This window comes from Limulus polyphemus, unplaced genomic scaffold, assembly GCF_000517525.1.
Source record: "Limulus polyphemus unplaced genomic scaffold, Limulus_polyphemus-2.1.2 Scaffold51, whole genome shotgun sequence".
Taxonomy (NCBI): domain Eukaryota; kingdom Metazoa; phylum Arthropoda; class Merostomata; order Xiphosura; family Limulidae; genus Limulus; species Limulus polyphemus.
In genome coordinates, this window is record NW_013665661.1 from 230,858 (window position 1) to 240,734 (window position 9,877).

Consider the following 9,877-nt stretch of genomic DNA (forward strand, 5'->3'; position numbering starts at 1 on the left):
AAAACATTATTGATTTAGAAAAGCATTCATAATACAGTAAGTCACATCTTCCTTATCTAAAGTAAGATTGTAAAGTAGCTTTACAACCCTCAAGTGAAGAAACAATAACGGAGGTAGAGGTGTACATCAACCGAAGCGTAAGAATAAGAAGTGTGTAATACGTTTTAAAACTCAAAGAACAATTTGTCAACATATTGAAGAATGCATATACGTAATTCATAGATAAGAGCTTTAGATGATTAACAACCCTTGGTCTTGTCATGACAGTTGTTGAACGATACAATGGAACCAATCCCCACCCATACAATGTACTTACGTATTTTAGGAGGATCTACATGCAGTATGTAGTAATACCCAGGACACTGTAAAAGTTACCCTTAGTAACAGTTACTTCAGAAAAAAATACCATCTTTAATCATTAACGCAGTATGTAATTCAATAAGACCCCCAGTGGCTCAGCTGTAAGTCCACAGGCCAAACATCTAGTTCCGATACACGTGGTGGGCAGAGCACAGATAGCCTGCAGCTTTGTGTTTAACAACAACCAACCAACGTAATTTAATAAAAGTTTATTTAGATATAGTAAAATTTGTTTACTTTAGAGCAAAGCCATCTTAGGTTATCTTCTGTGTCTATCGCGGGGAATTAAACCCTAGATTTCAGCGTTGTAAGTCCGCAAACTTACCGCTGCCCCATTGGGAGACTATAGTAAAGTTTTTCAGTAAGAATTATGGAAAATACTGTCACTTAGTAGAGTTTCTCGGTAATAATTCTAAGAAATACTGTCACTTAGAGGAGTTTCTCGGTAATAATTCTAATAAATACTGTCACTTAGAGGAGTTTCTCGGTAATAATTCTAAGAAATACTGTCACTTAGTAGAGTATCTTGGTAATAATTCTAAGAAATACTGTCACTTAGAGGAGTTTCTCGGTAATAATTCTAAGAAATACTGTCACTTAGTAGAGTATCTCGGTAATAATTATAAGAAATATTGTCACTTAGAGGAGTATCTCGGTAATAATTCTAAGAAATACTGTCACTTAGTAGAGTATCTCGGTAATAATTCTAAGAAATACTGTCACTTAGAGGAGTTTCTCGGTAATAATTCTAAGAAATACTGTCAATTACTGAAGTATTTTTTTGTATGATTTCTAAGAAATACTTCCAGAGACCAACGTTTCTCGGTAAGAATTCTAAAAACTATTATCTTTTACACATTTTTGGTAATAATTCTAAGAAATACTGTGAATTAGTAAAGTTTTTTGGTAAGAAATACTGTGTTCCTTACTAATATTTTATTGAAAAACAAATACGTTCAAAGTCAAATAATCGCTGCATCTAACGGAAAAATACAGTCTTATATTTGAGAAATATTACTATTTAAATACTGCAGGAGTTCACTAGCATGATTTTTGGAATGATTGAAAAATTGCACTATAGGTTTACCTTGTATAACAAGATTTTAAAAGTAATATTATACTACCATCGTTTTTCGTGAACAAATTAGCTGTAACATGTGCAAGTTTTGATGCCATCAACCTGATCATAAATCAAATCATTTGATGTAAAATGCGATGTTTTTAACAACAAAAGACATCGAGCTAATAAAAAAATGCTTTGACAACTCATTCGCTATATCTGAAACTAACTAAGCCTCCAGTCAAGGGTTTACTACAAGCAATTATTGATATACAGAGAAATTCTACATCAACACTAATTTGAATTCATTATTTTTGTATTCTTGAAAAACTGTTTACTAGAGAATTTGATAACCTATAATTATAAGGGATAATATTCGAAACCATTAATACAAGACAACTAGCATATCAGACAAGTCATTTAATTTTTTACAAACTATTTTTGGTATAATTTTGTCTGTTTTTATTCTAAGCAACAAATAATCGAAAAATTCATATAAAATAAATAAATAATATCAATTAGAATTAACATTCTGATGTTAAAATAAATAATGTATTTTAATAAACATCAAACACCTATTAACTGTAAAAAAAAAAAAACTTTTGAAATTCTTGTTTCTTTGTTCAACAAATTTTCTGCCATCTTATAATAGATGGTATTACCCTCACGGACATAGTCACCTTTGTTTAAAATTACCATTTTATTTTATCTTGGGCCTTTTTTGAGGTTTTTCATAATTAAATCAGTGCAATTTCTATGCTCAATAAAAGCTTTATAATCTTCGTGAGAAAAGATATAAGGTTTTTTTTCAAGGTTAGAATTGCAAAGTTCCTATAGTACCAAAAGCCTCATCACTATAAGAATTAAAAGTCTCAAAAAACACTCAAAGAAAGAAAAGTACGTATCAGGTTGTAGAGTATTTTTGTGCGAGTCCAAAGGATAAATTATGGGTCAATATTTGTTTTTTTTCTAATTCATTAAATTGATAAGGAAACGAATTATAAACATGATCTGATATTTTTAATGAAGACAGAACGGAGCTGATTTAACTTGCAGAGCTAATTGTATTGAGATAAAACATTGTTATACCTCTTATAAATCAGATATTTTAAATAACTATAAGCTAATCAGTTTCATAAAGTTGTGGAAGAGTCTATCAAATATATATTCAAGTATTTCGATAACATATATCAATGAGAAATTTCATCTTTCAAGAATTGTATTCGTGCTTCTTTATATGCTTTAAAATATCAATTCTAAGTGAAGAAACTTTAAAATATATATATAAATGCTCTTTTTCTGGTATCTGTTCTAAAAATGTACATAGATTTTCTCTCTCCTATATATGTGGGATTTATTTTTGGAAACTTAAGATAGGGTAAAAACTTTAAGGTCTAAAATATTACTAAACACATACGTTTAAATTCTTACTATAAAATATTCTATAACTTTGATCAATTATTAAATTATGTCATTATTTATTATCCATACAAATTTATAAACTCTCCCTTCATGCTTTAGTTTTAAATGTCAGCTTGTAATTGTAGTGCGAAAGAAGAGGTTAGCCAAGGCGTATATATATTCCATAATACACTAGGTACGATGTCCGAGCTCTATTCCTATTTGCCAATGTGGGCTAGTCGGGCGCCATCTTGCTGTGGTCATTACTCTGCGTTATGACTCAGTTGTTATATACAAATATAACTGAGTAACTATACAATAATATGATGCGCAGACCAAAATAAACTTCCAGAAATTAGGTCAGACCTGTACTACGAACGTAACACATTACAACAAAACAGTGGGTATGGTGTGCATGTTTTCTAATTGTACAAAGACTTAAAATAATAAAAAAACGTTAATAACACCACTCTTAATGTACCGTAGTGTGTAAGCTATACAATATACATAAGATGTAAAGAAAATGTTTGTTAAGAAAAACGCATTACTGTATTTTAGAACCTTACACATTACAATGGGTATTGTAATACTACTTTAGAAATACATTTAATCCATTTAAAATAACGCTGTTTTTTTCTGCTTTGTTATACTTAATCGGCTTGATGGTGTTGACGTATCCCTGAATTTATTTGTTGGTTAATATTCTGAAGATTACGTTTTATGAGCATGATAAAAATTTACTATGTGTTCGAAGCTAAGCAATTCGCATTGAAATAAAGCTGGAAATATTATGTGTAGATACATGCGAAGGCAACAGTTTTACATATTGATAGGAAATTACAATTAGTTAATGTGTTGATGGATGTACTGCACCACTGTTTATAGTTTGACATTTAAAGTTAAACTTACATCATATTAGTATCAGTTATACAATGATATATAGTATTGTATAGTGTAAGATTTCCATTGCCTTAACCTATTCTTCTTTGTTCTAATGCCATTCTCTATAGCACGTGAATTTGATTGTGGTATATGGATTACACAATTTATTTATTTCCTAATTGAAATATTGAACAGGATTATTTATAAGATAAAATAATGCTGGAGAAAACACGGCGTACATTTTGCTCTGGAGTAAAAACAATGCCCAATTAGTGTATTCATTAAAAAAAATAACAAGTGAAAATATGCTAACTGGTTATGAAATTAAGTCTGAAAAAATTTAAATAAAAAAGGATATTACTAAGGTGCCGAGCTGGAATGATATTGTTACTGTTCGAATTGATTTGGGTGACGCTTTTATAGGGTAACTTCCAATGTTTCCCAGTAGGCTTATCAAAATATAATGCGTTACTGTATTATATACAGTGAAATAATTTACATGCAATAGTGACACTATGTAACAAACAGTATATCCCATAATAATAAATTCACCCCCTACAGAAAACACCATTAGGAAATAAACTTAATTAAGGTGTAATAAATGGGTACAAGCTAATGGTAGAAACAATCCAGTAGAAATAATGTTTAAAGCATGTCAACAGTCCGATAAGCGTTTTTTCTTTTATTGTAACAATGCATACAAATGATAATAATTAATACAAAAATACAATACAATACGGTACCAAAATAGGGCACAAAATATAAAAGTATTCAGTACGAAAAAACAAACACCTCCAAGATACAAAAAATAAAATTGAGACTATATTGAGAGACCAATAAGAAAATCAGCATTAGGTAAAAATAGAAAGTATATTATAATACGTATTGAATAATAAAACATTAATTATTAAGATTTTTTATATTTGCTTTCATATTTTTAAAATAATTTATGTAAACTGCCAACTCATTAGTAAATGATGTGACTGAAACCTTACACACTTCATTTGCATTTGATAATAATATACTTATCTTGCAGGTTAATAATAAAAGTTACAATAAATTAACTAACAACAAAGATTAGATGATTGAAAATAGAAGAGAAGATTATATTATGTGGTCATTCAAGGCCTTAATTTGAGAAGCGATCTAAAATTACTTTTGTAAACAGGCCTAATATATATATATATATATATATCTAATATATGCAGAGACGCGACGCAGATGGAATGTTGACTCCTCCAAGATGGCAGCCTCGTGGCACGTTTTCGGAACCCCATTGTCATATCTAGTCTGTTATGAGTAATTTAACAACAGCTCGCACAAAACAACCTCAATTAAATAAAGTCTGGAGACGGTTTGAATGAGTAGCGAAAGGTACCTGATGATAGCAAAAGGTTGTCGAAACGTTGTAAATTTGTAATAAAGTTTCCGTCACTACCGATTCAAGCCGTCTTCAAACTTTATTTTCTAAAAAATGGGTTCCTCGTCATCAAATATGAAATCTCAAATAAAGTATTTAATAAAGTTAAATACGATATATCATAATAGAAGAATTACCTATGAATATAAATAAATACTTAATACACAGTACTGAATTATCAATAAAATTTGATGTAAAACCTTTAACTCCTTTAGAAAATACATAATTATCTAAAACTCCAAACATCCAAAGAGCAAGATTAAAATTCATGATTTAAATTTTCGATTCATTCCAGAGTCGTCAACGGGCATAACTCAAATCCAATTATGTGAGCAGTTCAAGGCTATTTAAAAGTTAGAACAAGATTACAGTTTGAGGAGAAGCTAAGTTCTGCAAAGGATGAACAACAAATAAGGAATCAGGAGAACCCTGTGATTAGCAAACTTCAAATCAGTAAAACTTGGGACTCCCGTATATAAGTTGTTGTTTGTTTTTCTCTAATTTCGTACAAACCTACAAGGGCTGTTTGTGTATAACTGTTCCTAATTTTAAACTAACAGGAAGGCAGCTCTAGTCAACAATATATGCCGTCAGTTCTTCTATGAGCAAATAGTGGAAATTAACCGTCACTCTTACGCGTCCTGGACTTCATTTTTGCAACATAAAGATGCGAACCATGAACCCTCGATTCACAGTACGGACATGCTAACTAGTAGGCCACGCCCGGCCCTCATTATGAGGTTGGGAAAATTTTAGTACCAAATTCAAATTAGAACTTTTTTCTAAACATATTGAGAAGTTCAATGTATATTTTCAAAAGTGCAGTCACACCAAACTTCTGACTAATCTTTGGCAATCACACTTAAAACCGCGATATACTGAAAGCGTGTAATTACATCAGGAATATTTCTGAATAGAAGGTTACGTAAATTCAATTTCTTAATTCATTGTTAATCATGCACTAATGACGTCACTCTGTAAAAATTGTGTCCATGTGATAAACCAGATAACGAAGGTTGTTTAAACATTAATCACGATTATTTATAAACAACCCGAAATAAAGCTCGGTACTGCTTGCTAGAAGCACGCAGTTTCAACATTTCATTGTTAGGGAGCTGTTTACATAATCTAACTACGTCATAAAACTGAAGATATCCATTTTAATATCTGTTTACTTCCTCATAAATATCTAGCAATGACACTGAAGGTTCTGCCCAACTGATGTAGTCCGAGAAACACCCACTGAGGACACACAATGTTTTAATTAATTGTCAGCTCTTTACAGTTCATTTAAAATCATTTGGTAGCTTGAGAACTCTCATTCGATGCTTCTAGTTTTTTTTACATTAAAGAAGCGGTGTAATACTGCATATTTGCTTAAATTACTCGAATCAAAGGGGGAAGATGCAATTAACTTACTTAACATTAAATAATTTATTACTAACGGCTAGACGTGGTTGGTTTGAGATGCTCATTTTATATATTTTACAAAGCATAAAATTAGTCGTTTTGGGACATAATTCAAATACAAATAACTATAGTCTGTTGGGGAAACACTATATGTTCTTCAAAAAAATATATAATAAAGATAATATTAGTATGCGTCCCCCTATAAATACTTTGGAGAAATAGCGTTTTGTTGACTTGAATACTCAAGCGAACATTTAAATACGAAAATAAAATGTGCGAGAAATGACTCGAAGCAAATTGAATTTTACTGAAAAGACTGTCTTGTAAGTCCTTGTCTGTCTTTGGTTATGGCTTCTAAAGCTTTAATCTTTTATTTAAGTTGCTATACAGCAAATATACATAATATTTCCTCCAATAATCCCAAATACATTATGCATGAAACATGTAAGGCACATCCTGTATGCTCAAGTTAGTTGAATTTATATATATATATATACTAATTATATGAAAGTATCTGTGCGTGTGTGTGTGTAGCTGACATTTTAAAACTTTTGTATAGTCCACGGTGTTTCCCCCCCCCCCAGTGGCACAGCGGTATGTCTGCAGACTTACAACGCTAGAATCCGGGTTTCGATACTTGTGGTGGGCAGAGCACAGATAGCCAATTGTGTAGCTTTGTGCATAATTACGTTTTCCTGCCCTTCTCAGATTCATGAAATTTTGTCCTACTTATAATTATTCATATTATCTGGGGACACAAGTAAGGTGTATAAAGAGGTTTGGTTTGGTTATTTAAGAGCAAAGCCACTTTAAGCTGTCTACTGTGTCCACCACGGGGATCGAACCCCAGATTTAAGCGTTATAAGTCCGTACACTTACCGCTGTCTCACCGAGGGGCGGCATATAAAAGATTAACATTCTAAGCTACGGATTAAAATCTGTTTGTTATGAATTTCGCGCAAAACTACACGAGGGAAGTGTGTGTTTGTAACTGTGCAGTTTATTTTTAGCATTCATTACAAAAATGGTCAGATTTTATAACTTTAAGTTTTTATTATAGTAAAACTTTTTCTGCTTTGACCATTCTTAGTGAGTAAGTGAAACTTCAAACTTTGGATTAATTTGTTAATTATTTTTATGTTGTATTAATAACACGCTAATTTTTATTATGGAGTAGTAGGTATAAGAGAGAAGCTTTAGAAACTACAATTAGTTTCAAAATTCAGTCTAAACTTAAAATTTAGCGCAGCTGCACTAAACGACAAATACTCTATAAGTTTCTAAATAAGGTATATTACTCTGACTATTATATTTCCCGCTTTTGTTATTTAAATACCTATGCGCTGGTTGTAAGTTTTCCCATTTATCTCTCCCTTAAAGATATAGTTTTGAACTAAATAAAAAACTTTTTTCACACTCGAAGGCCACATTCTAGTTGATTTCGCTGAGAAAAAGAGCAAAGTCAGTATAAGCAACTAACAAGAAACGTGTAATTAAACTTCAAAAGGTTGTGAGAGATTTGTACAGAAGGACTGAACAAATCGTAAACATACAATCTGGTTAAATATTGTTCTAAGTTACACAAAGTCTAAATAAATTCGTAGAGGCGGGTCATACTCACGAGAAATACATCTGAATATACACATGAATAAATAAGGTCTATGTATAATGACAGCAAAACTAAATAAGTTCGTAGAGGGTAGTCAAACGAGAAATATAACAAGAGAAAACAAGGTGGTTGTATATATATATATATAAGTGTAATTAAAGGAAAATTTTTATTTGAAGTAACAATACTAAACAAATCCTGAAAGTGCAACCCTGTTGTATTTTATAAGTTCAAGTTAGATTAGAAGTTCTCGAAGGTTGTAATAATCTTGTTTCGTTTCTACATTCAACCTGATAAAATAAGACACTTCATGTGTTAATACTAAAGGTTGTTTTAGAAAGAACTCTTGATATGGACTCAAAAAATATTTACAAGAGAAAAACGTTATACACATTGCTATGACATGCATGCTAGGAAATTACATACTCACTAATATTATTTGAAAACGAAGAACGTAGAAGTTTCACATAGCTGTTTTTGTGTTACTTGAGACAGTGAGTCGTATTCAACATGAGCAAAAGGCTGTTTCATTTTAACGCAAAGTTCCTTATAAAAGTGCTCCTTTTGTCTATTTAACTCAGTAAGCCCATTACTCAAACTGTCTTCCCAAACGAATTTCTAGATTGCAACAGAATAAGCCTATTTGTATGTAAATTAACACAGTATTCTGTGATCTAACGTCGTTAGACTGTGCAGAAAACCAGTGGTGATTTGAAAATAAGAATCACTAACAATCCAGTAATATGATTCTTCTGCTTTTAGTAAACAAGTTAAAAGCTTTCTAATTAAATAACTAATACATACATAAGTACGTAAATGCACACATCATTACTAGAATAATGAAATATTTATTTACAGGAGAAATTTAACAACGCTCTATGAAACCATATACCGAAAATGTTCGTCCTTTCAGCCTGGAAGGCGTTATAATCTGACCATCAATCCCACTATTTGTTGGTAAAGAGAGGCCCAAGAGTTGGCGGAGGGTAGTGTTGACTGTCTACCTTCCCTCTAGTCTATTACTTCAAAACAAGATACGGCTAGCGTAGATAGCCCTCAATAAGCTTTGCGCGAAATTCAATAGAACAGATATTTCGAGCTAATAAAACGCCAACAGCATGAGATCGCGACGAATTTTTTTTTTGTTATGATAAAAGTGACTACATTTCAAAAGTAGGTAGATAGTAATGAAAGCTGTAACGAGGTGGCGTCAGCTGAATAATGTAAATTTGTGAGGATTTTTACGAACTTGTATCAGAAAACGCTATTGTGAACCTTAGTGTTTAGCTTAGCTTCTTTTTATAATTTCTTCATTTTGATATAATTTTTCATTCCTAGTGTACGCAGGCGCGGGTTGGTGCTGCGGTAGACCTCTGAATTTTGGAGCTTCAGCAGAAGATAGCCTTAAAATACAAATTTATAATGTGTACTTGTGTTTTACAAGTTCATTTAATTTATATTGTTTTATAAATCAAGCTTTTATTTTTAACTAATATAATGCAAACTAGCCAAAACCTAGAACGATGTAGCCTATGTACTAGAGACTGTCATTATGTTGGGGGCCCGGCATGGCCAGGCGGTTAGGGCGCTCGATTCATAATCTGAGGGTTGCGGGTTCGAATCCCCGTCCCACCAAACATGCTCGTCCTTTCAGCCGTGGGGGCGTCATAATTTGACGGTCAATCCCACTATTCGTTAGTAAAAGAGTAGCCCAAGAGTGGACGGTGGGTGGTGA